This window comes from Acomys minous, assembly GCF_964271855.1.
Source record: "Acomys minous genome assembly, chromosome: 10".
Classification (NCBI taxonomy): Eukaryota; Metazoa; Chordata; class Mammalia; order Rodentia; family Muridae; genus Acomys; species Acomys minous.
Window position 1 is genome coordinate 3,546,745 of NC_140491.1, and position 25,815 is coordinate 3,572,559.

Consider the following 25,815-nt stretch of genomic DNA (forward strand, 5'->3'; position numbering starts at 1 on the left):
TAGACTCCAGGGGCAGTGAGTACAAGCTCCTGCTTCCCAGCCTGCTCACCTGAGTCTGGCCTTCCCACAAGCTGTGCCCTTAGTATAGGTAGGTACACACACACACGCGCGCACACACACGCACGCACGCACGCACGCACGCACACACACACATACATGCACCCTGCACACACACGTACACACACATGCACACGTGCACGCACACACACTCCTACTAATAACAACAACAGCACAACAATACACACAAATATCGCCCCAAAATAACCTAAGCTGTGATATTCAGTAGATGTCATTTCTATTCCACATGTCCAGGATAAGGAAAGATACAAAATAATAATAATAATAATAATAATAATAATAATAATAATAATAATAATAATAATAAAAAATATGCAGAACAGGGAAGCTGGGGTTAAATTTGGTAGAGGGAGGGGAAACTGCAGTTAGGGTATACTGTATGAGAGAATGGGGCGGAGAGTCAGGTTGTGTAATTACAATTTTAAAAGTATTCTCAGTACTTTTTACTTAAATCCATATTTTCTTCCTGTTTCTTGACCTTTGGAACCCCTGTTGAATCACCACCATAGTAACACCCTATAATGCTCTTACTATATTCTTTAGGTTTTTTTTTTTTTGCAGTGTTCAAAATTATGCTGTGTTTAAAATCTTAACTTGACTTACTTTTTTTCCTAATATGAATATAAACAAAGTGCATGGCTGAGGTTCTCTTCTGCATCATAAGCTTTAACATTGTTGGTTTATTTTTAAAAGTTACCTTGGCTTACATAAAATAAGAGTTTAATAAGAATAAAAAAAATTTCCATTGAAAGTTAAAATTAGTTAATGTTATTATTAAGCAACTTTTCTTTATCTTTCTCATATATTGATCACTAGATTATGTCAAGTGAAATATTATATTATATGTGTGCATATTTATAAACATGCTAGTGATACTTATATACCAATTATCTCTGATTAATTAAAAATATACTCTCAAATTACTTTAATGACTAATCATGACAATACAAATGTGCAAAGTCTATATGTACGGCCTGATATAAATTGAGGATGAGGGGTGGGACAGATAAATAAATAAGGCTCAATTATAACGTAAATTAATTTTTGTTTTGACTAGAAAATGCACTTATTTTTAGAAAACTCATTGCATACATGCTAATATAATTAGTAAAATAAAATAATAAAAGGAAGGCTAAGGCTCCAGGAAAGCATGCTTTGCATTTATTTTGTTCATGTTCATATTAGGAAAAGAAGAATCAATCAACTAAGATTTTTTGCAAACCATAATTTTGAATATTGTAATACGAACAGAACTAACAAATGTAGTCAGAGCAGCAAATAGTGTTACTTTGTTGCTAAGGTGGACACCAATCAGTATCGAGGAAGGACACATGGACAAACCTCTACACCCTTAACTTCTCACTCTGTACTGGTTCTGGAGTTAAAGAACTTCAGGACCCAGTTGATTAGAAATGAGGAGAATAAATGTTTCTACAGGCAATGAGAGAGTGATCCCACTGGAGATACAGACTCACTTCTTAAAGACATGGGGAAATCGGAAGTCTTTTGGAGGATGACAGAGGAGGAGACCCTGATGAGATAGCAGGGCTCATCAATTACTCATGGTAGGAATTCTAAACATGAGGTAGCAGCATTCATCCTCTTGAAGATAAGTCCCAAGGGGCAAGGACTAATTAAAAGAGGCTAAAGAAGGGAATTTGCACTGGAGCAGCTGTGTCTGTATAAACAAACCCTGGGGAGCTCTTTGAAACATTGTTTTCCTCCTGTGTTTTCTACTAAGAAATGTGAGACTAATTCTCCATAGGCTTGACTCCTGACGAATGGAGGTAAGGAGCAGCAGGACCTACTGACCACCACATCTTCTGTCCCTAAAGTAACAAGTTCAGAGATGCTATTTAGGTGACAACTGAACCATCTCAGTAGATCCTAAACTATTAAGAATTGAACACCTGTAATCGCCTTGAATTTGGCCTCTACCTTTCCGTGCTGAAGTCTTTGCTCATTAGCCTTGCTCAATTGTGCTATGATCAATAGCAAAGAAAGTATTTGCTCTATTCCCCATTTCTTAGAAGCCTCCAGATTGATTTCCACAGTGGTTGTAATAGTTTGTACTCCCATCAGCAATGAAGGACTATTCCCCTTTCTCCAAATCCTCACCAGCATATGCTATCACTTGAGTTTTTGGGTTTTTTTTTTTTCCTTTTGGTTTCTTTAGGTTTTTCCTTTTTGTTTTCTTTCTTTTATTTTTTATTTTATTTTATTTTTTTAACTTTTATTTTTATCTTAGCCATTCTAAGCGGTGTAAGAAGGAATCTCAGAGTCATTTTTACTTGCCTTTCCCTGATGACTAATGACTATGAACATCTCTTTAAGTGCTTCTAGGCCATTAGAAATTTCTCTGTTGAAAATTCGCTGTTTAGTTCTGTACCCCATTTTTTAATTGGGTTTTTGGTTTGTTGGTGTTTTACTTCTCAAGACACAGCTACACCACTCCTGGCCGTGTGCCCTCTCCAAAATTTTCCACCATACAAGGATACTTGCTCAATTATGTTCACAGCAGTGTTTTTGGTAACAGCCAGCAATTGAAAACAACCTAGATGTCCCGCAAGTGAAGAATGGATAAAAGATATGTGGTCCATTTACACAATGGAATATTACATGTTTATTAAGCACAAAGACATCATGCGATTTGTAGAAGATGGGTGGAACTCGAAAAGATCATCCTGAGTGAGGTAACCCAGTCCCAGAAAGACACTAGTGGTAGGTAATCACTTTTAAGTGGATATTAGCCTTAAAGTATGGGAAACCATGCAGTAATCCACAGACCTGAGGAAGCAAAGGAGAGCCCAGTGGAAGATGCTTGAATCTAACTTTTAAGAGGAAATAAAATGGACACGTGAAGTAGATGAAGGGAGGAGTGGAGTGTAAGAAAGCATAAGCAGGTTATCAGGGTGGGGGCCAATTGTTCGGAGAGCATAGAAGGGGGGGAGGGAAGGACATGGATAGAGAAGGGAAATTGGAAGAGGTTACATCTCTAAGACAGGGGAGGCTCCCAGGAGTCTAAGAGGGTGACCATAGCTGACACTTCTAGAAGCAGGGGTCAAGGAGCCAGAAGTCACCACTTCCTGTGGCCAGGTGGGGCTCCTAGTGGAAGAAGGGGATGTTAACGCACCCATAAAACCTTAGACCACAAGTTTGTCTTGCCTTCAAGAAGTGTAGGCATAAAGATGGAACAGAGATTGAGGGAATGCAAACCAATGACTGGCCCAACTCGAGACCCACCTCATGGGAGTGAGACAATTCTTGTCATTATAGATGATACTCTGCTATGCATGCAGACAGCAGAGCATAACTGTCTTCGATGGAAGGACAGAGGGAGCTGGAAGGGGCAAGGACACTGAAGCACCAACCAAGGAGCATGCATGGACTGAGTCTAGTCCCTCTACATATATGTAGAAGATGTGCCGTATGGTCAACATGTAGGTCCCCTAACAATGGGAATAGGGGATGTCTCAGATTCTGTTGCCTGCTTTTGATTCCTTGTTGGGCTACCTTGTCAGGCCGCAGTCGGAGAGGATACATCTAGTCCTGCTGGGACCTGGGAGGAGAATGGGAGGAGGAGGATGGAAGGTGTGACTGAGATGAGAGCAGAGATGGGGCTGCAATCAGGCTGTAATTGATTAAATAAAAAGAAATAAAAAATAATCAGTGTATTATTTCTCTTGAGCAACTCAATAAAATTATACTTAATCTTAAAGCAAAACAAAAACAAAACATTTAAAAAAAAAAAAAGCATTTGCTCCAAACTTGGCATTCTCAGAGGCATAAGTTAACATATTCAGAACTTGGTTTTTATTGTTGTCAGTTTCAGAATACCCAAGACAGAAATATCTGGTGCAATGCAAGGTTTTAACCCTGACACCACTGAAGACTAAAGGACTGTTATAAAACAGCATCACCTTTTCATTTCTGCCGCCACCTAGGAACTTCTCATCTTTTTTCCCCCGTGCTTTATGTGACATCAAAATGACAGTGTTTACCTAGTTCTTGAATTCCCAGAACAAAATTAAGTGATCTTTTTGCATAATATCTAATAAATATTTTCTTTAATTAGTGATGATCAGGTCATTTTCCCACAACCTAATCAAATGTGCTTACATTTGTGATGTTTGGATTTTCTGGCTTGAAATACTGTTAGCTTCACTTAAATTCTACAGTCCTGGGTAGTTTTAGGTTTTAGGGAAAGTGAATATTTTGTGAAAGGGACTTGAATGGCTACTGAAAATTGAATATTTGCTATGTACAGGCCATGTGTCATTCCTTGTAAATTACTATGAGAGCTGTAATGGGAATTATTCCAATTTCAAACAACCTGGAGTCAAGATTTAGAGATAGTTGCCTGTTAAAGTTAATTTTATGAGAGTGGGGTTTTTTTTTTTCCTTAGCCTATTTCTTAACGTGGTTATCACACAAATAATAGAAGGTGTCACAACACAATCTGAGCAGGTTAAGTCTCATCGTAACTCTCTATGCTATTTTGTCCTACTCGCAGCAAACATCCCAGTGATACCTGCACTTTGTAGCTTTCCTAGGCTCCAGCTTTTCCTCCTCATCCTCCTTTGACCCCTCCCCTTCCCCATCTCCTAGTTGAATGTTCTAACTCCTCCCACTGGCTGCCATAAAGTCCCGCCCTATTGCTGAAAGTGCTTTATTGACATAACAGGGAGACAATTTGGGAAGCACAGTTTATACAACATTTAGACAGGAAGTCAGAATTTAAACTACACGATAATCTTATGCCTACAGTTATTGAAGAAACAACTGAAAAAAAATCTAGAAAGCACTTGTCTGTGAGTCAAATTGGAGCTAGGATCTGTCATCACATGCATGAAAAAAGAACACTGGGTACCCAGTAGATAATTGGAGCTGAGAAAGGAGGACACCAACATATGCAACAGGGGCAAGCATCGAAAGAAACAATCAAACAAATGTGGTATAAAGGCAATGTCACCAGTGTTAATTACATAACATAAACAATGATTTAACGTTTAAAGGGGGGGGGTGGCTGTTTTGTTAGTGGATGTAAATATAAATTGTTAATAATCTCACTCATATTGAAGATATCATTTCAATTTAGGAAACTTTAAGAATGGTTTATCTTTTCCCATTTTTACGTGCTTATTTGCACTTTGTTTTGTCCATATGGGCCTTAAAGATCTATAATCTATTTTCTTTGATAATTTCCTACATGCATAAAGTAATGATTTACTGTTTTCACAGTACTGTCTTCCTCCATCTCCTCCAGAATTCCCTGAACACCGCTTCCCGGCTTGTTCTGTCTCCCTCCCTCCTTCTCTTTCCTTCTCCTCTTCTCCCTCGCTTCCCTTCCCTTCACGTCCACTCTCTTAACTCCAGCTCCAGAAAAAAATGACGGTTTTCATTCCATCATCCACTAATTGCCAGCTGCTTCTCAGCTGGGTGTAGGGGGCCCAGTGCCAATTCCTCGCCCATGCTGGAATGCCAACTGGCTCGTTCTTGCTGTTAGTTCATGAGGGCTTTGTTCTATATGTCCGGAAGAGGCCTCTTCTCCTTAGTATTCCTCAACCTCTGCCTCTTAAAATCTCTCTTTCCTCTCTCTAAGATGTTTCCTGAGCCTTGGGGAAGATTGTGTGTGCCCATGAGCCTGAATTCAGGAATGAAACCCGTGTGAATGTAGAGATGCCCCATTCATGGATGAACACTTGACGTATATTAGTTCTCTGCACTTTGGGCAGTTGTGAGTGACTTTATTCACTGACATTTTTATATATAAAAGTTAAGGCAGATGATAGCTTATACAAAGTTTATTAAATGAACACAGGGAGAGAGAGAAAGTGGGGAGAGGTACCCCAGAGAGAGAGAGAGTGTGTGTGAGAGAGAGAGTGAGAGAGAGAGAGAGAGAGAGAGAGAGAGAGAGAGAGAGAGAGAGAGGAGGGAGAGAGAGAAAATAGGGTAGAGCAGGTAGAGGGGGCTGAGAGAGAAAGAGGGGAGAGAGAGAGAGACCATGTGGAGGGTCTGTCTTTTATATGGCCCTGGGCAGGGCCACGCCCCCATGACAGGTAAGCAGTGACATCACAGGTAGGCAGACCGAAGCAGAATCCCTACATTCCTACCTTTTCCTATATTTAAAAAATGAAGAACGTTGGATTGTTTTTATATAAGTTAAAGTACATAAATGTAGGTAATGGAGAAAATAGGTAGAAAAAAGCAATAGTAACAAAATGTATAAATTAGATGGTGAAGAGGAAGGAAAAGTTCTGCCCTGAAAGTTTAGGTGGAGGGCAGGTTATGTCAGCCATGTTCTGCAGCAGATGGTGACCTAGGAGTGCTGGGGGAACCTGGAGCAGTTTGTCCTGGGCATGGAGCACACCATTTCAGTCTTTGCAAATGGATAAGGGGTGAAGTAATCATCTTAAATACTCCCCGCTGACAGTAGGGCGGCGATAGAGGGTTAAAAGGCTGAAATGTTGGCCAGGTTCTGGAAGAAAAAGCTGTTGCATTTGCTGTCCAGCGTCTGAGAACATCTGCAGCTGAGAAGGGCAATGCTCCGTTCTCACTTAATAAACTTCATATAATATAATATTTATTGCCAGGCATCTTATTATCTTATCACCTTATTTTCTTTTTATTAATCATAACAGTCATCTGTGGCATGAAGATGCTTCTCTGACGGGGACGAGAGATGAACTAATGCATAGGTAGAATGATACATATTTAAAAGGTAGTTGGGGGCTGGAGAGATGGCTCAGCAGTTAAGAGCACAGGCTACGTACACTTCCAGAGGTCCTGAGTTCAATTCCCAGCAACCACATGGTGGCTCACAACACAACCATCTGTAATGAGATCTGGTGCCCTCTTCTGGCCTGCAGGCCTACATGTAGGCAGAGCACAGTATACATAATAAATAAATCTTTAAAAAAAAAAAAAGGTAGTTGGACAATGTATCCACTTAGCAAATTAATGGCAGTAGTTTCACTCCCAGAGGCCATGAGTTCCATAGCTATGGATTCTATCTTAGTTTTATAGTCAGCGGTATGAGTTTCTTCCTGTGAAGCCAGACTTAAATACAATCATAGGGATTTTTTTACTCCCATACTCGTTGAGGTACTCTTGATCACATAGGCATATCTTGGCAAGATTGTATCATGGATCTGTGGCCCCAAAGAGGTAAATAAACATGCACAATGTTTCAAGCAGATACAATCTCCTGTGCATTCACAGTCTTCTATTGATTGGGCTCAGTTGCTGTTTATAATTCTTCTCTGTCCTGGAGTGTTAGGAGACAGGTAATTTTATGTGGGAGGAAAACTGGATATTGTGGGAAAAGGGCTTAAATGGCTGCTGCAGATTCAACACTTGTTAAGATCTCAGTCCAACTGTTCCACATCTAAATGAGTACACCTCTCAAGAGGGAACAAAAGTGAAATAATCATGTTTAGCAAAGAACTGAATCTAAACCTCTTTCTTATGCATTGATGTCAAAGCAAGCACTATTCTGTGTCTTTGGAATTTCTGACTGATCTGAACTGCACAGCAAGGTGAATGAAGCATTTAAACACTTTCAAAGGACGGCTGCATCAATCAGATGTTGTGGCCCAGCTCCAGAGACTCTTTTCTTATGCCTTGTCAGATTTCTAAACACGACTTACATTACAGGGCTCTAGTGATTTAAACCTGTTTCTCTGTGACATGCAAGTTAGGTAAGGCATTTATTTTATTTTATTTTTTTCTTTAAAGACCCACTCAGTGGTAGGAAAATTCAGGGTTTTAATTTTCATTTCTTCATTTACATAGAGCCCTAATCTGCCTGCAGACTTGTCAGCTTTCAAGGAGCTACACAAATAGAAGGATGATAAAAGCAGCTTTGTATTTTAGAGGGAAAAAATGGAGATATCTTCTGTGGCTAATGCATTTTAATTTTCTTATTGAACTCCAAGTTGTTTATGATCTTGTGATAATAGACAATTTAAAACACACCTTGAATATTTTATATTTTATACATAAAATATTGTACTTTTCCAGTGAAGCAACTGGTAATGTTTAAAAAGTTTGACAATATTAGCAAAATACAATTCTCAGCAACCTAATACAAATTATAACAATCTGATAAAAGTGGAAAACCATGAAGGGCTCATCCATGGCTGGATTTTAAAAATAAACTTCCTATGCCAGAAGACAGATTTCATTACAGAAAAATCACACATTAATGTAGTTGTTTTACAGGACATGAGAGCTTTGATAAGTGTAGACCAAAGAAGTAGAAGATACGTGTTTTTATTAACCATAGTGTTGGTGTATTGTTGCAGGACAAAAAGGTGTGTGGGATGGGAATAAACTTGGATAGGTGGAATTTATGAAGGTCTACTTGCTCTGGTCCTTTACGTGTGTCTTTGTGACACTCCTCATCTTGGAGGCTTACTCCTGAATTAGCTCATCCTGTCTAGTTTTTCTGAACTCTGACTGGCTGGTTCAGCTCAGCTGTTCTGGTCCAATCCTCTCTCCAATCTCACTTATTCAATCTGGCTTCTCTCAGCTTCTAACTGAATTGCTCTGCTTGAGCTCAAACTAATTCTGGCAATTTGTTCTAATCTCCTGCCTTGTTCTTATTGTCTGGCTTCAGCTACCTCTGTTGACCTGTACTGCACAAACTCATGAGCACTGCGCTCATTACACTGACTTCCAACACCCAACTCCACTGACTCTCAGATTACTGAATGACTGAGTGTTCCTCTGCTCTTCTTAAATAGCTTTTCTCCTGAGAGGTGGGTGTATCCCATCTCTGACTTATTCTGTCAAATCTTTCTCTGTTTCATTCCTTTGAGATTAAAGGTGTGCACTAAAGGATGCCAGCCAGAGGGATTAAAGGTGTGGACTAAGGGCTTGTCTATATTCCAGTCAGATCACACAGACCTACAAAGTCTTTGACAGCGATCAAAACAGCCATGTTGCTGGATTAAAGACCCTCTACAGGTGACAAATTTTGGAGTATTGATTCCTAAATCCCATTGCTCCCTGAGTATAATTTCTTCAGAAAGTTTCACCAACCAGATACATAAGATCCTAAGCCAGAGAACTAGAATAGATTGGACTAATCAAGTAGCTAACATTTGGGTCTTCAAGACTACAGTGATGTACGAAATGTCTATCTCCTAAGCACAAATTTTTTCCTCTTTTGGGCCTTATTCCATTATATGAGTCCCTAAAAAACCTGACCAAAAATATTGGGTTTCTTACCATACAAAGCCAATACACTTTTAATGACATGCCCACTTATATTGAGTACCTATAGCTATTCCACTATCTTAAATAGTTTTACTTATAATTTTCTACATGTGTTATTTACTTAGTAAATATTTGTTGAACTCTATTTTTACCCCATGAGCTGGAGATTGGGGCAGAGAGGCAGCACTTTTGTTCTTGGGAGGTTCAATATCACCACCCTAATCTTTCATATGTGATAAAATATATAATTTCAACACATTTGTAACTTTAAATTGATTTTCAAATTAAAGAAACCAAAGCTCAAAATAATATTATAATTTTTTCTTAAATAACATAGCTATTAAGTTGCTGAGATCAAAAGTGGAATTTTTATTCCCTCTTTGGACCTTTTCCCTTAGTTAAAGTTGCTCTTCTATTTTAGTATCAACTTTTCACCCTTCAGTGTTAACTTTTTCTCTCAAATTAGAGTACACATTCTTTGGAATTAAAGAAGTTGTCAATGTGCTTTAAACCTTGACATTTCATGAATATTCTGACTTAGAAAACTGCAAATACTACCCAAGTTAACTTTAGGGGAATTAAATTATGACACATAAGAAAGATGAATGGATCTTAGAAATGCACTGGTCTAAACTAACAATCATAAGCATAGGACACGTACGTGGCGAAGTCTAGTTAGTGACTAATACTTCAGTTTAGGAAAAATCCTAGCTCCTTAGAAATTTGCTACTTGTGTTCACAAATTTTAAGTTATTCTTACATTCAACAAACTATTCCTAAAATACAGAATATAATTTAATCTAGATTTAGATTTGAAAGACAAAAATAGGCAAAACAATAAAAATTTCTGGTAACAGTATCATGAAGGAAAACACGGAATGTTTTGTAGTCCAACAATAGCCACACAAACCACTCAGACACCAATCTCAGTTAGTCGTGGATGGCTTATTGAAAACAACACCCCAAGACTGACCATGGACAGTGACACAGTAAACTTGAGAACCAAACTGTGGCATTGACCTTTCCTTAGGATACCCTTGTATAGAGGAAAACCAAGTGCAGAAGACAGGGATGCAACGGCAGTATTAGATTGTAATACCTTTTGGCCAACTAGATATATTATCACCTAAACTTTACACTGATTGGCCCCAAATGAGGTAAAGTAAGTGAGGCAGTGGTTTGGGTCTTCCAGAGTAGAACCAGAATATAGCCAAGTGCAGCGAAGATGGAAAGGGAAACCAGAGTGTAGCGAACTGTGGAGATAACAGAGCATGAATTATGATGCCACTGAGTCATAGTGAAATGTAAGGTTTACTTGACCCTCTGAAAGGATTTGTTAGTGTAGGTTAACTTGACCCTCTGTCAGGGTTTGTTAGTGTGGGTTAACTTGGCTCTCTGCCAGGATCTGTTAGTGTGGGTTAACTTGACTCTCTGTCTGGGTTTGTTAGTGTGGGTTAACTTGACCCTCTGGTAGGGTTTGTTAGTCTAGGTTAACTTGACCCTCTGGTTGGGTGGGTTAGTGTACTTTAACTTGACCCTCTGTCAGGGTTTGTTAGTGTGGGTTAACTTGACCCTCTGGTAGGGTTTGTTAGTCTAGGTTAACGTGACCCTCTGGTTGGGTTGGTTAGTATACTTTAACTTGACCCTATGGTTGGGTTTGTTAGTGTGGGTTAACTTCACCCTCTGGTAGGGTTTGGTAGTATAGGTTAACTTGACCCTCTGTCAGGGTCTGTTAGTGTCAGTTGTGAATAACTGCTTCTAGGAAGCAGAGTTAAAATCTTGAACTTAATTTCACCTCACGAACAAAGATGGATGCAAAATGGCTTCAGCTATGTTACGAAGAGCAGATTTCAACAGTATGTATTTATGCATATAACTAAAGGAAGGCAGACTTAGCATTTTGAAATCTATTTTTCAAAAGCCCATGCCTTTAATATATTCGACTGAATTAAATATTTTTGAAGATGCGCTTTTTAAATTTTACATGCATGTGTATATGTCTGTGAATCACTTGTGTGTCTAGTGCCCACAGAAGCTAGAAGGCACAGAACCATCTAGAATTGGAATTAGAGATGGTCGTAATCTGTTCTTTGGGTTCAAGGAAATGATCCTGGTTACTCTACAGGAGCAACAAGAGTTCTTAATTGCCAACCTATACCAACATTCCCATAAATTTATACCTATGTACATGTCATTTGTTCTCAATAAAAGCTAGGTGCTATGTTGTTTTAACTATTATTTTTATCTAAAAAACATTGTGACTTTAATGCAATCTTTCAATTGTAGTTATGATTAAAAGAAAAAAAATTCTAGGCTGGTGAAATAGATCACTGGTTAAAGGCACCTGTTGCCAATCCCGAAAACCTCAGTGAAAATAAGTGTATGGGGGAAGAAATAATTGCAAACACAGAAAAATAATAAACACCTATTAATGTTTTAGACATAGATTTATGGTAATTATATAAGGATTGCACTTTGTTACATTTTATATAGAATGAAAATGAGAGAACTGATGGGCTCAAGTAAGAAAAATAACAATTTGTTTGAAGAGTATCATGTAAATCAATGTACTTACTGCTTGGTATATAGAGAGGTTATGGAAGAAGTTGAGTTTTTATTATTAGCTTATTTATTCACTTTACATCTCAATTGTAGCCTCCTCCCTCCTCCCCTCCTTGTTCCTCCTTCTCTCCCTCCACCCCAGCTCACCACTTCACACCAGGATTGAGCACATCCTCTTCCTCTCTGACCTGCTGAGGCAGCCCCACCAGGGGGAAGTGATGCTAAAGCAAGCAGTGGAGTTCATGTCTGAGAAAGTGCTCACTCCACCTGCTGGGGGACCCACATGAAGCCTGAGATGCTCATCCTCTACATCTGTGCAGGAGGCCTAGGTTCAGTCTACGCAAGGTTCTCGGTTGGGTTTTAAAATTAAAGTCATTGAATTATTACTCAAGCATTTGACACTTTCACATTGACACTTTGGAAAGCTCATCCTGCTCGTAAAAATGGAAAATTGTGGCAAAAAAAAAAAAAATGAATACAAAACAAAACCTAACATCTACTGGTGAAAATAAGACATGAATTGGAAATCTTTTAAATGATAACAAAAATGTTTTAACTTCAAAAGAAAACATGTCCTTTATAAATGTAAAAGAGTTAAATTGGGTGGGAACATTGAATCTTTCAAAATGAAACTGAGAGTTGAATGCCAGATACGTACCATGGGTTTTTCTTGGCATGAAAGGGAAATCAGATAAATGAGAGAAGATAATACAAAAAGAAAATGAGCAATTTGTATGGTACATCATCTATATCATCAGTTACATGGAATGCAAGTTTGATGAATATTTCAATTAAAAGAAAATAATCAGACAGAAAAAAATACAGATAATAAGCTGCATATGTAAGATACTTTAAAGAAAATGTACTGACAGATGTTCGAATGTTTGGCAGCACAATTTGAGATAAAGCCAACATTCAAAGTAGAGGTGGATCCTGTGAAAAGTGATCAGCACAGAGCGATATCCTTTTTGATCTATATGCCCACGCCTTCTTTTCATTTTTCCATTCAATTACTTTTCATTAAAGTAACAGGCTTAATTGCTCTGAGGGTGATGAGTTATTTAAATATGAAGAGAAGGAAGTGCACAAGTACAGTTATACAAGACAAGACAAAACAAGGTGGCTCTGCAGAACTCGGAATCTAAAACCGGGGGCTGGAAGGGAACAAATAGCTAAGGGTGAGCACGGTTAGGGTTGTCACATTTCACGAGGGTCTGTCACTTTAATTCACTTCACTTTCCTTTTTCTTTTCTTTTCTTTCTTTCTTTCTTTTTGTTTGTTTTGTTTTGTTTTGTTTTTTGAGACAGGGTTTCTCTGTGTAACCTTGGCTGTCCTGGACTATTTTGTAGACCATGCTGGCCTTGAACTCACAGTGATCTGCCATCCTCTGCCTCCCTAGTGCTGTGATTAAAGGCGTGCACTACCATGCCAGACATCACTTTCCTTTATCAGAGATCTTATGGAATTCATTCTGCTATAAATATTGAAGTATCTGCGTCATTATTCTCAAAACCCTTGGTTATTAGAGAAAATATTGGGAAATTATATTGTTAGTATTTATTTTAAATTCTTTTTTTTTTTTTCAAGACATTGTCTCTCTGTATAAATTCGTTTCTAAAACATAGGTAATTGCAGTAGAAGATAAATGCATAAACAAATATCTTTACAAAGAGAACTTTGTGATTTAGAAGTCAACACTGATTTTCTAACCTTGGTTATAAGATGAGTTCCAGAAAATCTTCAGGCTTAGGCATTTCTGTCTTTAAGTGAGAAAATTCACAAGCAATGTGAGGTCTTCAAATAAACTGTTAATTAAGAGTATGAACAATATCATCTAATAAATACATTTTTAACAAATGAGCAGACAACATTATATAGAAAAATATTCTCAAAAACATGCTACAGTAATAACCATATATCCATCCATTGGGAAAAGAATCCAGATACAGAAATTGCATGCTTCACAAACCAGGGTCACATTAAAAAACATAAAACGCCAAACTGTATAATTTCTAGGAGATAATATGAGGAAATCTATCTATAACCTAAGATTTGGCAAAAAGCACTTTAAGCTCAATAGTAAAATTACAAGAAAAAATAAGTTCGTATGCAAGGAAAACATTGTAACTTTGCAAAAAGACATATAAGATGCATGAATTTGATATACAGCAGTTGATAAAGTGATTTTTAACATTGTACTGAACACTAAGTATCTATAGTTTAAAAGGTTGATATGTAAGTTGGAAATAACTAAAACATAGGAGTATAAGTTTGAGTTCTGTCATCATAAAGAAATGATAGGTTTATTTAGATTTAAGCATTATTAAATATATATGTGTGCTGAAAAATCATATGATACCTAGTAAACAAGTTAAACTTTTGTTTTAGTAACATGTTCAAAAATTAATTTAAATAATTTTAAGATAAGAATGTAAACATTTTAAAAGAAAAGAGCATATGAAAAATTCCAGAAAACAAAATTTGATTTCTGTGATTTGTGTATATGATTAACCTCCCTTATATGTTCTTGAATATTTGCTTTTAATATACTTATTTATTATATGTATTTGTACATGGGCAACTTTATGCATGCCATAATCAAGTGTGCAATATATAGGTGTAGAAGTCAAAGGTCACCTTGTAAGAGTTAGTTCTTTCCTTCCACCATGGTGTCCCTAGACATCAAACGCAGGTTTTCAGGTTTTGAGGCAAGCATATTTACTGGCCCTGTGTTGGGATATTTTTATTTTAATTCTAAGTACCACTAGTAGTATAAAAGTATGTCATTCCAAATACAACAGATCATAATATTAAAACAGTTTAGTTTGCCTGGCACCTTATAATTTTATTTTATTTTTATCATCAAAATATTCTTGCTTTGACAGTACTATCGAGCTCTATTTTAACACCGAAAAGGGAATAAGATCCACTTTATTTCACATGGATCTATGAAAACTGTTACTGAAATCAAATTACAAGATATTCGTACAGATCAGAAAGAATCTGTAAAAGTCAGATGCAGATATTGAAGATTTCAATTACCCAAACCTTGACTGTGTACCAGCTCTGCAGGAAATGTAGGGCTGCTTTTCTTCAGAGGAAAAAAATTTCCTTGTTTATTACTCAGGATGATGACTATTCTGGTAAAATAAAATGAGGCGCATTTTTAATATTCTAAGAATCACAGCCAGGAATTATTGATAGATAAATGGGAAACCATGTTCTTTGTGTGCATGATGAAAAACCATAATACAATTCACCAAAAGTTCTCACTTGCAAAGTTACAGTTTTAAATGCTGTTACACTGTGTCCATTTCCCGCGCTAAATGATGCTGCTGCTCCTTAATCCCAGCACTCGGGAGGCAGAGGCAGGCGGATCGCTGTGAGTTCGAGGCCAGCCTGGTCTACAAAGCGAGTCCAGGACAGTCAAGGCTACACAGAGAAACCCTGTCTCGAAAAAAAACAAAAAACAAAAACAAAAACAAAAAATGATGCTGCTGCTTCATGGGAGCCGCCACATTCACCTGAGTCCCTGAGACGATCTTCTCTGAGCTGCAAGGCTTTGTTTGAGAAGCCTTGGGCTGTGAGTTGCACTGACTGGGAGAAACACAGAACAGAGGAGAACGGATGGTGGGGAGGAGAGTCAGGGAAATGCGGAGGGTTACAAATCAAGGGGCGAGGGACACTGAGGCTGTTTCCATGTTCTGGCTATTATGAATAAGGCTGCTATGAACATGGTTGAGCAAATTTTCTTGCTGTGTGCTGGAGCATCTTCTGGGTATATTCCAAGGAGTGGAATAGCTGGGTCTTGAGGAAGCCCTATTCCCAGTTTTCTGAGATAGCACCAGATAGATTTCCAAAGTGGCTGTACTAGTTTGGATTCCCACCAGCAATGAAGGAATGCTCCTCTCTCTCCACATCCTCGCCAGCATGTGTTGTTACTTGAATGTTTGATTTTATCCATTCTGATAGGTGTAAGATGGAATCTCAGAGTTGTTTTGATTTGTATTTCTCTGATGACTAGAGATGTTGAGCATTTCTTTAAGTGTGTCTCAGCCATTTGATATTCCTCTGTTGAGAATTCTCTGTTTAATTCTGAGCACCATTTCTCAATTGGATTATTTGGTTTGGTAGTGTTTAATTTCTTGAAGTCTTTATAAAGTTTGGATATTAGACCTTTGTCAGATGCAGGATTGGTGAAGATCATTTCCCAGTCTGTAGGCTGTCACTTTGTTCTGTTGACAGTGTCTTCTGCCTTACAGAAGCTTCTCAGCCTCATGAGGTCCCATTTATTAATTGTTGACCTTACAGAAACTGTGGTACATTTATACTATGGAATACTACTCAGCCATTAAAAACAAGGAATTCCAGAAATTTGTGGACAAATGGATTGAACTAGAAATGATCATAATGAGTGAGCTAACCCAGAAGCAGAGAGACTCAAATAGTATATACTCAGTTATAACTGGACACTAGCCTAAGGGACAGGTCCCATGAAAGTCTTCACTTACTAGGAAAGTGGGATAGAAGTGAGGACATCCTATTGGGACTCTAAGTGAGAAAAATATAGGGGATAGGGAAGTAGGTAGATCCAGAGGGTCCTAAAAACCTACAAGAAGAACACTATGATGGGTAGATCTCAGCCCAGGGGTTCTGCTTGATCTAAGGCACCAACCAAGGACAATACGTGCAGTCATCATCAAACCGCTACCCAGATCTAGCCAAGGGACAGGACATTCTCCACAGTTAAGTGGAGACTGGGGACTGACTTTCACAGGATCTCTGGTGCCCCATATTTGGCCATGTCCCTTTGTTGGGGAGGCCCAATGTCACTCAGAGGAAGGATAGCAGACTACCAAGAAGAGACTTGATACCCTAGCACCATATTCAGGGGGAGGAGGTCCCCCACAGCCACAGTCATAGGGAAGGGGGATTGGGGTGAAAGTGGGAGGGAGGGAGGAATGGGAGGATGCATGGGATGGGGTAGAAAATGAGATGTAATATGAATTATTTTATTTTTCAATAAAATGTGTTAAAAATAAATTTAAAAAAGGAAAAACAAATAAACAAACAAAAAACAAATCAAGGGGTGCAGGGAGGAGGGCAGCCAAGCCAAGCTGTCCCACAGGATCCCCCAAACAGAAGGTTCCTTCACAGGGCTTGGGGAGTTCCACAAGGTAAAAGCCTGAGAATTCTGGTTTTTATTTCCGTTGCTACTAGGAAATAAAAAAATAAATAGACTTGCACATTTCCTTTTAGGAAGGACTCATGTTAACCTGTATCACATCATTAAAATATGTGTGTGTGTGTGTGTGTGTGTGTGTGTGTGTGTGTGTGTGTGTTCAAGTTAGGCAATGATGCCAAAGAGAAGAACTTGGAGAAACAAATTGGAACTAGAGACAGATATTTCATATAACCATGAGGAGAAGACAGAAAGGACAAATGGCCAGAGCAGAAACGGTCAGGATTTAACCAGCTAAGCTAGAAACTAAGGTACAAATAAACACCATTTATTGCATTTTTTTGAGAACTACACAGATCTCTTGTAGCAAAAGTGATATAATTTGAGGTTAAACTATGCCTGCCATTATTTACTCAACATAATTATTAGGGAAAAAAAGAAAAAGAAAGAGAAAATCTCTCTGTTACATTCCTTATTGATAAGGCAGTTGAGGAATGGGAATAATAATTCATTGAGGGTAGAAGTAGAAATTGCTTTAATTCCTAAAGTAAGATATTAGTCAGTATACTTTAAAGTTTCTTTCACATGTTTTTGTATTTTTCATGAAGCAGTTCTGTTTCCAGAGTTCAAAGTATAGGGATTATTTACAGATGTAACAAGTGCAACATTGATCATAAAGCCAAATACTATAAACATATTACTGCCTTTCAACAGGAAACAAAGTAAATAAATTATTTCTGTATCCATAAACTAGGACTGTATTCTAATATAAAGAATAAAGTAAGGGTTAAACTTGGAAATACAGCCTCATTTAACTCACATCTGAATAAAATGAATTAATATACCTAATTAATTAAATAACACAACTCATTTTGGCAAAAGTGTATTAAGAAGATGAGATAGAGTCTACCAGTTGAGGATTATATTAATCTGAATAGGTGTGTTTATAATGCAGTAGCAAACACTTATACAATATGTCTTAGAAACCTTTTCCTCATGGTGTACGTGCTCTGTCGGCTTCAGTTCTTTTCCTGCTTTTGTCTGTGTCCCAGACCATCATAAAAGAGTCTGCTCCTATACAGAAGTCCCTATATAGGAAAACCATGGTCTAGTGAATCATACAAATTTCAATCTTTACAAAGTGTGATACATACATTTAAAAATATTTTAATGTCATATATGTATATATAGTGTATATGTATTTATATAGCATGTATATGAATATATATGCATATACTATATACAAGTATGTGGACCTTAAAATAGCTACAGTTGCCAGGAAAAAGATTACCTTGATGTCAAATAAGATGCTCTTGTTACTAATGTCACGCTTGCCCATCTGTCATCACTTGTGGATACCTGCGATGTACTGAAGTATTTTCAGAAACACACAAGGAGCTAGGTGGAAGGTTTCTATTTTAGCTGCAGATTAAGAGAGGTTTAACATCAATTGAGGCAATACAATAAGTGTAGATGGTGAAAATCATCCCCAAATATGCCTTTTTATTATGGGACTGAAATATCAGGTTAAATACTATAGTCAGAAACATGACCACTAACTCTCAGGCTAAATGGCATCAGAGAGGGGAAAAGATCAATAGCTGACCTCTTTTACATGTTAGGGACTCTTAGGCTATTTTACATTTTGTTCAGAAAACAAAGACACCAATCACAGGCCCTTTAAAATCTACAGTTAAATTACACCCGAAACTGTTAAACAGCTAACAGATGTGATTTTATTATGATTAAAAAGCATAAGATACTTTTGGTTATAATAAAAAACATTTTTTTGAGAGTAAGAAAGAAGAATCCTAACCAAAATGAACATTTCCTTTTTACCTTATCACCAAGGAGGAACAGGTGGACCAGAGTTGGAAACGGCTGGAGACTTGAATCTTGTTTTTATGCGTCTTTTTAAATTGTTTAATGCTTCTGTGACTGAAACTGAGATGTGATTGAAATTGCATGACTGAAGGGGGGAAAGCTGGAGGAAATGGTGTTACTTTAGGCTTAGAGGAAGGATTCAGAGGAACAGGTTGAATAATGAGAAAAACAGCTGGGATGAAATAAGGGGATTAGGAGGGTAAGTATGGCGAGGCAGGCGGCCTGGGGAAAATACACAGATAAGTTCAGAAGGATTTGGACTACAGCTAGAGGCCCAGTGGAAAGAAGATAAGAAAGTTTCTAATGGAACTCAGGGCGCAGAGCAACGTGGGGCAAAGCCCACTGGGCGGTGGTGAGTGGAAGAGCAATCTCCTTGGGTAATTAGGAAGGCAAGGGCATGAATTAAACAATGGTAGTAAGAAGGCACACTGGGAAATTCAAAGCAAAGGAAATTATTAACAGAATTTACATGAGTCGATGTGAGGGATAGAATGAAAAAAAAAGAAGAAGAAGAAGAAGAAGAAGAAGAAGAAGAAGAAGAAGAAGAAGAAGAAGAAGAAGAAGAAGAAGAAGAAGAAGAAATCTAAAGGGACCTGCACTGAGGTTGGGGAAATCAGCACCTGATCAACTATGAGGATGAAGGTTCAGAGGAACGGGAAATTGAAGGGAACACGGGGTGTGCGCATGCTTTACATAACGCGAGAGTGTGGTGGTTTGAGTGAGAATCTCCCCAAGGGGCTCATATATATGAATACTTGGACTCCAGTTGATGGAACTATTAGGGAAGGATTAGGATGTGGCTTTGTTGGAGATGGTGTCATTTGGGAATGGGCTTTCAAAAGATCACACTATTACCAATCTCCCTCCCTCCCCCTCCGTGCCTCCCTCCCCCCTCCCTCCCTCCCTTCTCCCTCTCTGTGTGAGTCTGTGTGTTTCTCCTTCCTTACTCCCTCTCTCTCTCCTTTCTTTTTTCCTCTCTCTTTTCTTTGACCTTAAAAAATATGAAATTACAAGGTAGACATAAGCAATTGAACTTCTTATGGCATGTGAGAGAAGAAATGAGGAAAATCTCTCAACACTTAATTTATTTTCAGAACAGAGTAAAAAAAAGAAAGACCATATCAGTTACGGAATGTTCTATAAATAACAATTTGATCAAGTTTGTTTACACTCTTACAGACCACCCCCCCTCCACTTGTTCTACCAGATATCAAGACGATCCTGTTAAAATAACAAGTAACTACAGCATTTCATCTATTTTCCCTTTTCTCTGGTGTTTATATTTGTCTTGAAAGTTTGTCTTAAGCATTAGTCTTTAAGGTAAATGAGAAGTTTCCTCTTATGACCATCTCCTTATCATTTACGTTCTAAAATTATCTAGCTTTCAGTTCACTGAACTATTAATACAGTTCTGCCAGCATTGTCATGAATATTGCTCTCCTTATATTTTCTATCATTTCAGCTCTTCCACATGCATTTTTACATTTTGTTATAAGCAGTCATATGTAGTAGTATCTAACTGTGGTTTTAATTTGTATTTCTCTGATAACTAATGATATTGAACATCCTCTCATTTATTTCTTTAGAATGTGTATCTTTAATTGTTAAATAGCTAGTCAATATTTTTTCAATTTTACTGGATTTTTAAAAATGTTTTAGTTTTCTTTAAAGTTCCAAATATGCAATTTCAAACACATTTTCTTCTTTATTTATTTTTAGTTTTTTAAAATGTCATTTTAGTGATATATTCTTTTTTATTGTATTATTTTCCTTTTTAACATATACATTTGTATTATTAAACATGAATAAAATAAGCTGCATACAGCAGGAAGAACCATGAGGCAATCATGAGTTATTTAAATGTTACACTCATAGTGATTTGCTATTTGTATTTGTCAAACTTGAAATGAGCATCTTTCCTATATTGTTGAGTCTAAATTTCTCAATGAAAATCAATATCTATGATATCTCACCTCTATTAACTTAAATCATCTATCTTGGTCTAAAAATATCTTATCCCCTAACCAACTAAACTTGAATGTAAGACTAAATTATCTGGTGTTCAACTCCCATCAGAGATTTGAGAAGGAATAAAGCTTAAATGATACCTAAGCGAACAGGTAGTGCAGGTTAGCAGCTTCCAAAATGAAGAAATGACTGAGACAGTTTATGGCCTGAGCAGTCACCTGACACTCTCTATAACACTGGAGCATCATCTTCAGCCTTCTGGCCCAATATCTCTCCCAGACATATTTATGAGGCAAGAACTATTGAGGACTTGCTTACCCTCTGTTGGCAGAGTTTGGCCGTTGACTCTGCCTGTATCCAAGCTTTCTCATTTTTAGTCAGAATACTGTCTGTGGCAGAAATGAGGACATTTTTTCCCAGTGGCTTGTTTGCCACATTTGAAGCCAACTCCATAAGGAGGTTCTTTGATGCTCATCATCTTCTTTGAGGTTGGCTGGGTGTTGCCAGGAGTTGCCCTGTGTGGGACAGAATGAAATGCTGGACCAAATGGGATCAGAACAGTTCTACAAAGCTGTCCCAGAAAGTGTCCTATTCTCATGGGTAATAGCAACTGGGGTACCTAGCAAATGAGAGATGCAGGCTGTCAGGGTGCAACATGCTGAGAGGAATGAATCCTGTCAGGTCAGATCCAGCGTCAGTGTCCAGTATTTTTGTTCTGAAAACATAATTTCTCACAAGCGTTATGCAATCATAACATTAGAGTTGTATGAGGTGTGCGGGATGTTCAGAACAATTAGGGCTGGTTCTCTGCTCATTGCATGAGTAGGAGTAACACATCTGCAAATCTTCCTTCATGCCATGTGAAGAACGGCCTCTAGTAATAAATCACAGAGAACCTGTGACCAACATGAAGCCTCCCTATGCATAGACATTCATACCTCAGCCAGTCTCAGAGCTGTTCCCATGTAGTGGGATTAGCAATATAAGTTACCTGCTTGTTCTGCAGTTTGAATTCTTTACATCCCAATTGCAGCCCCCTCCCTCAACACCTCTAGCTCCACCCCCTCCCTTTCCCCTTTCCCTCCCTCTCCTAGTCCTTAGAAAGGGGAGCCCTCCTCCCCTAACATCTGACCCCAGCTAATCCAGTGTTCCATGCACTACATATAACCTCTTCCTCTATGGCCTGGCAAGGTCACCCTGCCAGTGGGGAAGTGAACAACATTAGGAGGGCCAAGCCCATGTCAGAGGTAGTCTCTGCTCCCCATATTGTCAGACCCACAAGCAGACTGTGTTGCCTGAGTACTACAATTGAGCTGAGTGTCCAGATCCTTGCCTTTCATGGTCTTTGGTTGGTGTATCTGTCTCTGCAGCAACCCTATCCGCTGTTCAGATTTTTTAAGTGTATGTTTTATTATGATTTATTCACTTTACCTCCCATTTGTTATCCCCTCCCTCTCATCTTCCCATTGCCTCCCTCCCTCTCTCTTCTGCTTATTCCCCTCCTCTAGACCCCATTGAACGGCCCGTCATCAGGGCAGTCTGCATCCCCTTCTACTGTGTGCCCACTAGACTGTCTTGCCAAGGGGAAGAGGCCAGGTAGGGGGCCCCCAAGTGCATGGGAGAGGTTCAACAACAGTTCCACCTTTCCTCCATGTGGAAAATCCATAGTTTATTGGCTACATCTGAAAGGGGGTCTTGGTTCTTTGCATGTGCTGTCCTTGACTGGATCACCATTTGGTGGAGACCCCCCCTTGTGCCTTGACCCCCAGGCCTTGGTGGTCTCCCTGTGGAGCTCCTGTTCCCTCTCAGACCTTCCATTCCCACACTCTTACCTACACTCTCAGCACTCTGCCCAGTGTCCAGCTTTGAGTCTCGGTAACTGTCACTATCCTCTGCTGGGTAGAGTCTCTCAGAGGACATCCATATTGGGATAAAATCCACCTATAAGTGAGTATATACCATACATGTCTTCTTGAGTCTAGGTTATCTCACTTTAGGATGATAATTTCTAGTTATCACTAGGATGACAATTTTGCCTGCAAAATTCATGATTTCCTTGTTTTTTGATAGCTGAGTAGTATTCCATTGTGTAGGTGTACCATAGTTTCTTTATCCATTCTTCAGTTGAGGGACATCTAGGTTGTTTCCATGTTCTGGCTATTACAGATAAGGCTGCTATGAACATAGTTGATCAATTTCTTTGCTGTGTGGTGGAGCACCCTTTTTTTGATATATGCACAGCAGTGGAATAGCTGGATCTTGGGATAGAACTACTCCCAATTTTCTGAGAAAGCACCATGTTGATTTCCAGAGTGGCTGTGCAAATTTGCACTCCCACCAGCAGTCACTCGAGTTATTGACCTTTGCTATTCAGATAGATGTAAGATGGAATCTCAAGGTTCTTTTGATTTGCATTTCCCTGTTGGCTAGGGATGTTGAACATTTCTTTAAGTGTTTCTCAGCCATTGGATATTCCTCGGTTAAGAATTCTCTGTTTAGTTCTATACCTCATTTTTTAATTGGATTATTTGGTTTCATGGTATTTAATTTCTTGAGTTCTTCATATATTTTAGATATTAGCCCTTTGTTGGATGTAGGCTTGGTAAAGATCTTTTCCCAATCTGTGGTCTGTCATTTTGTTCTGTTGACAGTGTCTTTTGTCTTACGGAAGCTTTTCAGTTTCATGAGGTCGCATTTATTAATTGTTGATCTTAAAGCCTGGGTTGTTGGTGTTCTGATCAGGAAGTTGTCTCTGTGCCAATGAGTTCTAGGCTCTTTCCCACTTTTTATTCTAACATATTAGTGTGTCTGGTTTTATGTTGAGGTCTTTAATCTACTTGAACTTTAGTTTTGTACAGGGTGATAAATATAGATCTATTTGCATTCTTTCAAATAGATATCCAGTTAGACCAGCACCATTTGTTGAAGATGCTTTTTTCCATTATATATTTTTGTCTTCTTTGTAAAAAATCAAATGACCATAGGTGTGTGGATTTATTTCTGGGTCTTCAATTTGATTCCATTAGTCAACTGGCCTATTTCTATGCCAGTACCATGCATTTTTATTATTGTTGTTCTACAGTACAACTCAAGATCAGGGATGGAGATTCCTCCAGCAGATCTTTTATTATATAGGATTATTTTAGGTATCCTGAATTTTTTAGTTTTCTATATGAAGTTGAGAATTAATCCTTCCAGTTCTGTAAAATATTGTGTGGAATTTTGATAGGGATTGCATTGAATCTGTAGATTGCTTTTGGTAGGATGGCCATTTTTATTATGTTGATTCTCCCAATCCATGAGCATGAGAGATTTTTCCATTTTCTGATATCTTCTTCAATTTCCTTCTGCAGAGACTTGGAGTTTTTTTTTTTTTTCATATAAGTCTTTCACCTGCTTGGTTAGATTTACACCAAGATACTTTATATTATTTGAGGCTATTGTAAAGGGAGTGGTTTCCTTAATTTCTTTCTCAGTCCATTTGTCTTCTGGTTACAGGAGGACTACTGACTTTTTCGTATTAATTTTGTATCCTGCCACTTTGCTGAAGTTGTTTAGCAGCTGTAGTTCTTTGGTAGAATTTCAAGGGTCATTGATATATCCTCTAATATCATCTGTGAATAGTGAAACTTTACCTTCCTCCTTTCCTATCAGTATCCCTTTGATCTCCTTTAGCTATCTTATTGCTCTAGCTAGGACATCAAGTGCTATAATGAAGAGAAATGTAGAGAGTGGTCAACCATGTTGTGTCCCTGATTTCAGTGGGATTGATTTAAGTCTCTCACCATTTCATTTGATGTTGGCTATAGCCTTGCTAAATATTGCCTTTACTACATTTAAGTATGTGCCTTGTGTCTCCGATCTCTCTAAGACTTTTAACATGAAAGGGTGTTGGATTTTATGGAATAATTTTTTCAGAATCTAAAGTGGTGATGTGGCTTTTTTCCCTTCAGTTTGTTTATATAATGAATTACATTGGTGGATTTCTGTATATTGAACCACCCCTGCATGCCTGGTATAAAGCCTATTTGGTGATGATGGATGAAACTTTTGATAAGATCTTGGATTCAGTTTGCCAGAACTTTATTGAGTATTTTTGTATCTATGTTCATAAGGGAAATTGGTCTGAAATTCTTTGTCGGGTCTTTATGTGGCTTAAGTATTATGGTGACTATGGCTTCATAGAATGAGTTTGGTGGTGATCCTCCTGTTTCTATTTTGTGGAATAGTTTGATGAGTATTGGTTTAGTACATCTTTTGGTCTGGTAGAATTTTGCACCGAATCCATCTGGCCCAGAGGGGTTTTTGTTTTGTTTTGTTTTGTTTTTGGTTGGGAGACTTTTGATGACTGCTTCTATTTCCTTAGGGGATATAGGACTGTTTAATATGTTTGCCTGATCTTGATTCAATTTTGGTAAGTGGAATTTATCAAGGAAATTGTCCATATCATTTAGATTTTCAAATTTTGTGGCATATAGGCTTTTGAAGTAAGACCTAATGATTATTTGGATTTCCTCCATATCCGTTGTTATAGATCCCTTTTCATTTCTAATTTTGTTAATTTGGGTACTCTCTCTTTGCCTTTTAGTTAGTTTGGCTAACGGTTTGTCTATCTTGTTGATTTTCTCAAGAACCAGCTCTTGGTTTCGTTGATTCTTTGTGTTGTTTTCTTTGTTTCTAATTTATTGATTTCAGCCTTGAGTTTGATTATTTTCAGCTGTCTACTCCTCTTGGGTGTGTTTGCTTCTTTTTTTCTAGAACTTTCAGTTGTTCCATTATGCTGCTTCTATGTGATGTCTCCATTTTCTTTATGAAAGTGCCTAGTGCTATGAACTTTCCTCTTAGCACTGCTTTTATTATGTCACAAAAGTTTGGATATGTTGTGCCTTTGTTTTCATTCAATTCTAGGAAGTCTTTAA